Genomic DNA, 9,243 nt, shown 5'->3' on the forward strand with positions numbered 1-9,243 from the left:
CGCCTCCTCTAGTCCCACACCAGACTGCTGTAACGCCTCCTCTAGTCCCACACCAGACTGCTGTAACGCCTCCTCTAGTCCCACACCAGACTGCTGTAACGCCTCCTCTAGTCCCACACCAGACTGCTGTAACGCCTCCTCTAGTCCCACACCAGACTGCTGTAACGCCTCCTCTAGTCCCACACCAGACTGCTGTAACGCCTCCTCTAGTCCCACACCAGACTGCTGTAACGCCTCCTCTAGTCCCACACCAGACTGCTGTAACGCCTCCTCTAGTCCCACACCAGACTGCTGTAACGCCTCCTCTAGTCCCACACCAGACTGCTGTAACGCCTCCTCTAGTCCCACACCAGACTGCTGTAACGCCTCCTCTAGTCCCACACCAGACTGTAACGCCTCCTCTAGTCCCACACCAGACTGTAACGCCTCCTCTAGTCCCACACCAGACTGTAACGCCTCCTCTAGTCCCACACCAGACTGCTGTAACGCCTCCTCTAGTCCCACACCAGACTGTAACGCCTCCTCTAGTCCCACACCAGACTGTAACGCCTCCTCTAGTCCCACACCAGACTGTAACGCCTCCTCTAGTCCCACACCAGACTGTAACGCCTCCTCTAGTCCCACACCAGACTGCTGTAACGCCTCCTCTAGTCCCACACCAGACTGCTGTAACGCCTCCTCTAGTCCCACACCAGACTGCTGTAACGCCTCCTCTAGTCCCACACCAGACTGCTGTAACGCCTCCTCTAGTCCCACACCAGACTGCTGTAACGCCTCCTCTAGTCCCACACCAGACTGCTGTAACGCCTCCTCTAGTCCCACACCAGACTGCTGTAACGCCTCCTCTAGTCCCACACCAGACTGCTGTAACGCCTCCTCTAGTCCCACACCAGACTGCTGTAACGCCTCCTCTAGTCCCACACCAGACTGCTGTAACGCCTCCTCTAGTCCCACACCAGACTGCTGTAACGCCTCCTCTAGTCCCACACCAGACTGCTGTAACGCCTCCTCTAGTCCCACACCAGACTGCTGTAACGCCTCCTCTAGTCCCACACCAGACTGCTGTAACGCCTCCTCTAGTCCCACACCAGACTGCTGTAATGCCACCTCTAGTCCCACACCAGACTGTAACGCCTCCTCTAGTCCCACACCAGACTGTAACGCCTCCTCTAGTCCCACACCAGACTGTAACGCCTCCTCTAGTCCCACACCAGACTGTAACGCCTCCTCTAGTCCCACACCAGACTGTAACGCCTCCTCTAGTCCCACACCAGACTGTAACGCCTCCTCTAGTCCCACACCAGACTGCTGTAACGCCTCCTCTAGTCCCACACCAGACTGCTGTAACGCCTCCTCTAGTCCCACACCAGACTGCTGTAACGCCTCCTCTAGTCCCACACCAGACTGCTGTAACGCCTCCTCTAGTCCCACACCAGACTGCTGTAACGCCTCCTCTAGTCCCACACCAGACTGCTGTAACGCCTCCTCTAGTCCCACACCAGACTGCTGTAACGCCTCCTCTAGTCCCACACCAGACTGCTGTAACGCCTCCTCTAGTCCCACACCAGACTGCTGTAATGCCACCTCTAGTCCCACACCAGACTGTAACGCCTCCTCTAGTCCCACACCAGACTGTAACGCCTCCTCTAGTCCCACACCAGACTGTAACGCCTCCTCTAGTCCCACACCAGACTGTAACGCCTCCTCTAGTCCCACACCAGACTGTAACGCCTCCTCTAGTCCCACACCAGACTGTAACGCCTCCTCTAGTCCCACACCAGACTGCTGTAACGCCTCCTCTAGTCCCACACCAGACTGCTGTAACGCCTCCTCTAGTCCCACACCAGACTGCTGTAACGCCTCCTCTAGTCCCACACCAGACTGCTGTAACGCCTCCTCTAGTCCCACACCAGACTGTAACGCCTCCTCTAGTCCCACACCAGACTGTAACGCCTCCTCTAGTCCCACACCAGACTGTAACGCCTCCTCTAGTCCCACACCAGACTGTAACGCCTCCTCTAGTCCCACACCAGACTGCTGTAACGCCTCCTCTAGTCCCACACCAGACTGCTGTAACGCCTCCTCTAGTCCCACACCAGACTGCTGTAACGCCTCCTCTAGTCCCACACCAGACTGCTGTAACGCCTCCTCTAGTCCCACACCAGACTGCTGTAACGCCTCCTCTAGTCCCACACCAGACTGCTGTAACGCCTCCTCTAGTCCCACACCAGACTGCTGTAACGCCTCCTCTAGTCCCACACCAGACTGCTGTAACGCCTCCTCTAGTCCCACACCAGACTGCTGTAACGCCTCCTCTAGTCCCACACCAGACTGCTGTAACGCCTCCTCTAGTCCCACACCAGACTGCTGTAACGCCTCCTCTAGTCCCACACCAGACTGCTGTAACGCCTCCTCTAGTCCCACACCAGACTGCTGTAACGCCTCCTCTAGTCCCACACCAGACTGCTGTAACGCCTCCTCTAGTCCCACACCAGACTGCTGTAACGCCTCCTCTAGTCCCACACCAGACTGCTGTAACGCCTCCTCTAGTCCCACACCAGACTGCTGTAACGCCTCCTCTAGTCCCACACCAGACTGTAACGCCTCCTCTAGTCCCACACCAGACTGCTGTAACGCCTCCTCTAGTCCCACACCAGACTGCTGTAACGCCTCCTCTAGTCCCACACCAGACTGTAACGCCTCCTCTAGTCCCACACCAGACTGCTGTAACGCCTCCTCTAGTCCCACACCAGACTGTAACGCCTCCTCTAGTCCCACACCAGACTGTAACGCCTCCTCTAGTCCCACACCAGACTGTAACGCCTCCTCTAGTCCCACACCAGACTGTAACGCCTCCTCTAGTCCCACACCAGACTGTAACGCCTCCTCTAGTCCCACACCAGACTGTAACGCCTCCTCTAGTCCCACACCAGACTGTAACGCCTCCTCTAGTCCCACACCAGACTGCTGTAACGCCTCCTCTAGTCCCACACCAGGCTGTAACGCCTCCTCTAGTCCCACACCAGACTGTAACGCCTCCTCTAGTCCCACACCAGGCTGTAACGCCTCCTCTAGTCCCACACCAGGCTGTAACGCCTCCTCTAGTCCCACACCAGACTGTAACGCCTCCTCTAGTCCCACACCAGACTGTAACGCCTCCTCTAGTCCCACACCAGACTGTAACGCCTCCTCTAGTCCCACACCAGACTGTAACGCCTCCTCTAGTCCCACACCAGACTGTAACGCCTCCTCTAGTCCCACACCAGACTGTAACGCCTCCTCTAACATCTCACACTCCATCGAACTATGGCTGCTGTGTTCTTCATCTAACTGGGGGTTAGGTTTCTGTGTTTATGAATAGGTACTGGGATAAAAAGACTGCATCAAACTTTTGCACTTGTGAAGTGTTTAAAATGGCATGTTTCTGAAAAATGTCTTGTGTGTAATTATGTTAATAAAAAAGTGATCACGACGAGTACTACCAATGACTCATATTGTTTTTAATTGAACATAGAGAATCCAGTCACCTGTATAAAACACAGGTCAGCAACCTTCCATTTCTTCAGTGTAGTTACAGACACCGGTTTTACCAAAGGATCTGTCTCAGACAAGCCCTGTACAGACACACTGCCCTGGGATCTGTCTCAGACAAGCCCTGTACAGACACACTGCCCTGGGATCTGTCTCAGACAAGCCCTGTACAGACACACTGACCTGGGATCTGTCTCAGACAAGCCCTGTACAGACACACTGCCCTGGGATCTGTCTCAGACAAGCCCTGTACAGACACACTGCCCTGGGATCTGTCTCAGACAAGCCCTGTACAGACACACTGACCTGGGATCTGTCTCAGACAAGCCCTGTACAGACACACTGCCCTGGGATCTGTCTCAGACAAGCCCTGTACAGACACACTGCCCTGGGATCTGTCTCAGACAAGCCCTGTACAGACACACTGCCCTGGGATCTGTCTCAGACAAGCCCTGTACAGACACACTGCCCTGGGATCTGTCTCAGACAAGCCCTGTACAGACACACTGCCCTGGGATCTGTCTCAGACAAGCCCTGTACAGACACACTGACCTGGGATCTGTCTCAGACAAGCCCTGTACAGACACACTGACCTGGGATCTGTCTCAGACAAGCCCTGTACAGACACACTGACCTGGGATCTGTCTCAGACAAGCCCTGTACAGACACACTGACCTGGGTTCTGTCTCAGACAAGCCCTGTACAGACACACTGCCCTGGGATCTGTCTCAGACAAGCCCTGTACAGACACACTGCCCTGGGATCTGTCTCAGACAAGCCCTGTACCGACACACTGACCTATTACATTGTATCGCTAATCTAAGATGCTCATTGCTACAGATATGTACAGTGCATTCGGAAAGTATTCAGACCCCTTGACCTTTTCCACGTTTTGTTACGTTACAGCCTTATTCTAAAATTAATTTAAAAAAAATCCCTTACACAATAGCCAATAATGACAAAGCAAAAACTGTTTTTTTAGGTGAAAGAAATTCAGACCCTTTACTCAGTACTTTGTTGAAGCACCTTTGGCAGCGATTACAGCCTTGAGTCTTCTTGGGTATGACGTTACAAACTTGGCACACCTGTATTTGGGGAGTTTCTCCCATTCCATCTCTGCAGATCCACTCAAGCTCTGTCAGGTTGGATGGGGAGTGTTGCTGCACAGCTATTTTCAGGTCTCTTCAGAGATGTTCGATCAGGTTCAAGTCTGGGCTCTGGGTGGGCCACTCAAGGACATTCAGAGACTTGTCCCGAAGCCACTCCTGCGTTATCTTGGTTGTGTGATTAGGGTCGTTGTCCTGTTGGAAGGTGAACATTCACCCCGGTCTGAGGTCCTGAGCGCTCTGGACCAGGTTTTCGCCAATGATCTTTCTGTACTTTGCTCCATTCATCTTTCCCTCAATCCTGACTAGTCTCCCAGTCCCTGCCACTGAAAAACATACCCTCATGCCACCACCATGCTTCACCGTAGAGATGGTGTCAGGTTTCCTCCAGACTTGACGCTTGGCATTCAGGCTAAAGAGTTCAAACTTGGTTTTATCAGACCAGAGAATCTTGTTTCTCATGGTCTGAGAGTCTAGGTGCCTTTTGGGAAACTCCAAGCGGGCTGTCATGTGCCATTTACTGAGGAGTGGTGTCCATCTGGCCACTGTACCATAAAGGCCTGATTGGTGGAGTGCTGCAGAGATGGTTGTCCTTCTGGAAGGTTCTCCCATCTCCACAGAGTGGCCATCAGGTTCTTGGTCACCTCCCTGACCAAGGCCCTTCTCCCCTGATTGCTCAGTTTGGCCGAGCGGCCAGCTCTAGGAAGAGTCTTGGTGGTTCCAAACTTCTTCCATTTAAGAATGATGGAAGCCACTGTGTTCTTGGGGACCTTCAATGCTGCAGACATTTTTTGGTACCCTTCCCCAGATCTGTTTCTTGACACAATCCTGTCTCTGAGCTCTACGGACAATTCCTTTGACCTCATAGCTTGGTTTTTGCTCTGACATGCACTGTCGACTGTGGGATCTTATATAGACAGGTGTGTGCCTTTCCAAATCATGTCCAATCAACTGAATTTACCACAAGTGGACTCCAATCAAGTTGTAGAAACATCTCAAGGATGATCAATGGAAACAGGCAGTCCCTGAGCACAATTTCGAGCCTCATAGCAAAGGGTCTGAATACTTACGGAATTAAGATATTTCTGTTTATTTAAAAAAAAAACTGTTTTTGCTTTGTCATTAAGGGGTATTGTGTGTAGATGAGGATTTATTTTATTTTATTTAATACATTTTAAATTAAGGCTGTAACGTAACAAAATGTGGAAAAAGTCAAGGGGTCTGAATGCTTTCTGAAGGCGCTGTATATTGTTGTGTCACACAGACTCGTACTCGGTCTCCCAGGCGGTGTATTTGTCTGTAAGGTTCCTGGCCGAGGGTTTGGTGTGAGCGATCACCTCCAGGAAGTCCTCTGTTGTCACGGTTTCCAGGTGAATGACAGGCATGTTGCAGCTCCCTGTAAGGGGAGGAGTGGTATTATTAATAGCCGTCCTATCACCACGGCCGTCATTTTCTATTCATTTCCAGATGATTCTACTGCACACAGCCAAGTGCTACTGAAAAACGAAAGCCTCCATTTTTTATTGTCAATACCGGAGTTTTCAGCTGAGTAAAAATGACAATGTATCTTGAGCCTCTCTAGAGCATCTAATATCTCCCTGACTGGTCTCACGTCTCTCTAGAGCATCTAATATCTTCCTGACTGGTCTCACGTCTCTCTAGAGCATCTAATATCTCCCTGACTGGTCTCACGTCTCTCTAGAGCATCTACTATCTCCCTGACTGGTCTCACGTCTCTCTAGAGCATCTACTATCTCCCTGACTGGTCTCACGTCTCTCTAGAGCATCTAATATCTCCCTGACTGGTCTCATGGCTGTTTCCTTACCCTGCTGGTGGCTCTCTAGAGCATCTACTATCTCCCTGACTGGTCTCACGTCTCTCTAGAGCATCTAATATCTCCCTGACTGGTCTCACGTCTCTCTAGAGCATCTACTATCTCCCTGACTGGTCTCACGTCTCTCTAGAGCATCTAATATCTCCCTGACTGGTCTCACGTCTCTCTAGAGCATCTACTATCTCCCTGACTGGTCTCATGGCTGTTTCCTTACCCTGCTGGTGGCTCTCTAGAGCATCTACTATCTCCCTGACTGGTCTCACGTCTCTCTAGAGCATCTAATATCTCCCTGACTGGTCTCATGGCTGTTTCCTTACCCTGCTGGTGGCTCTCTAGAGCATCAAATATCTCCCTGACTGGTCTCATGGCTGTTTCCTTACCCTGCTGGTGGCTCTCTAGAGCACCTAATATCTTCCTGACTGGTCTCACGTCTCTCTAGAGCATCTAATATCTTCCTGACTGGTCTCACGTCTCTCTAGAGCCTCTAATATCTCCCTGACTGGTCTCACGTCTCTCTAGAGCATCTAATATCTCCCTGACTGGTCTCACGTCTCTCTAGAGCATCTAATATCTCCCTGACTGGTCTCACGTCTCTCTAGAGCATCTAATATCTCCCTGACTGGTCTCACGTCTCTCTAGAGCATCACGTCTCTCTAGAGCATCAAGTCTCTCTAGAGCATCAAGTCTCTCTAGAGCATCAAGTCTCTTTAGAGCATCACGTCTCTCTAGAGCATCACGTCTTTCTAGAGCATCAAATATCTCCCTGACTGGTCTCACGTCTCTCTAGAGCATCAAGTCTCTCTAGAGCATCAAGTCTCTCTAGAGCAGGGGTGTCAAACTCATTCCACGGAGGGCCTAGTGTCTGCAGGTTTTTGGTTTTTCCTTTCAATAAAGCCCTAGACAACCAGGTGTGGGGAGTTCCTAACTAATTAGTGATGTTAATTCATCAATCAAGTACAAGGGAGGAGCGAAAACCCGCAGACACTCGGCCCCCCGTGGAATGAGTTTGACACCTGTGCTCTAGAGCATCAAATATCTCCCTGACTGGTCTCACGTCTCTCTAGAGCACCTAATATCTTCCTGACTGGTCTCACGTCTCTCTAGAGCATCAAATATCTCCCTGACTGGTCTCACGTCTCTCTAGAGCATCTAATATCTCCCTGACTGGTCCCACGTCTCTCTAGAGCCTCTAATATCTCCCTGACTGGTCTCACGTCTCTCTAGAGCATCTAATATCTCCCTGACTGGTCTCACGTCTCTCTAGAGCATCTAATATCTTCCTGACTGGTCTCACGTCTCTCTAGAGCATCAAATATCTCCCTGACTGGTCTCACGGCTGTTTCCTTACCCTGCTGGTGGCTCTCTAGAGCATCTAATATCTCCCTGACTGGTCTCACATCTCTCTAGAGCATCTAATATCTCCCTGACTGGTCTCACGTCTCTCTAGAGCATCTACTATCTCCCTGACTGGTCTCACGTCTCTCTAGAGCATCACGTCTCTCTAGAGCATCACGTCTCTCTAGAGCATCAAGTCTCTCTAGAGCATCAAGTCTCTCTAGAGCATCAAATATCTCCCTGACTGGTCTCACGTCTCTCTAGAGCATCACGTCTCTCTAGAGCATCAAGTCTCTCTAGAGCATCAAGTCTCTCTAGAGCATCAAGTCTCTCTAGAGCATCACGTCTCTCTAGAGCATCACGTCTTTCTAGAGCATCAAATATCTCCCTGACTGGTCTCACGTCTCTCTAGAGCATCAAGTCTCTCTAGAGCATCAAGTCTCTCTAGAGCAGGGGTGTCAAACTCATTCCACGGAGGGCCTAGTGTCTGCAGGTTTTTGGTTTTTCCTTTCAATAAAGCCCTAGACAACCAGGTGTGGGGAGTTCCTAACTAATTAGTGATGTTAATTCATCAATCAAGTACAAGGGAGGAGCGAAAACCCGCAGACACTCGGCCCCCCGTGGAATGAGTTTGACACCTGTGCTCTAGAGCATCAAATATCTCCCTGACTGGTCTCACGTCTCTCTAGAGCACCTAATATCTTCCTGACTGGTCTCACGTCTCTCTAGAGCATCAAATATCTCCCTGACTGGTCTCACGTCTCTCTAGAGCATCTAATATCTCCCTGACTGGTCCCACGTCTCTCTAGAGCCTCTAATATCTCCCTGACTGGTCTCACGTCTCTCTAGAGCATCTAATATCTCCCTGACTGGTCTCACGTCTCTCTAGAGCATCTAATATCTTCCTGACTGGTCTCACGTCTCTCTAGAGCATCAAATATCTCCCTGACTGGTCTCACGGCTGTTTCCTTACCCTGCTGGTGGCTCTCTAGAGCATCTAATATCTCCCTGACTGGTCTCACGTCTCTCTAGAGCATCTACTATCTCCCTGACTGGTCTCACGTCTCTCTAGAGCATCACGTCTCTCTAGAGCATCAAGTCTCTCTAGAGCATCAAGTCTCTCTAGAGCATCAAATATCTCCCTGACTGGTCTCACGTCTCTCTAGAGCATCACGTCTCTCTAGAGCATCAAGTCTCTCTAGAGCATCACGTCTCTCTAGAGCATCAAATATCTCCCTGACTGGTCTCACGTCTCTAGAGCATCAAGTCTCTCTAGAGCATCAAGTCTCTCTAGAGCATCAAGTCTCTCTAGAGCATCACGTCTCTCTAGAGCATCACGTCTTTCTAGAGCATCAAATATCTCCCTGACTGGTCTCACGTCTCTCTAGAGCATCAAATATCTCCCTGACTGGTCTCACGTCTCTCTAGAGCATCAA

The sequence above is a fragment of the Salvelinus namaycush genome, unplaced genomic scaffold (assembly GCF_016432855.1).
Source record: "Salvelinus namaycush isolate Seneca unplaced genomic scaffold, SaNama_1.0 Scaffold1438, whole genome shotgun sequence".
Taxonomy (NCBI): domain Eukaryota; kingdom Metazoa; phylum Chordata; class Actinopteri; order Salmoniformes; family Salmonidae; genus Salvelinus; species Salvelinus namaycush.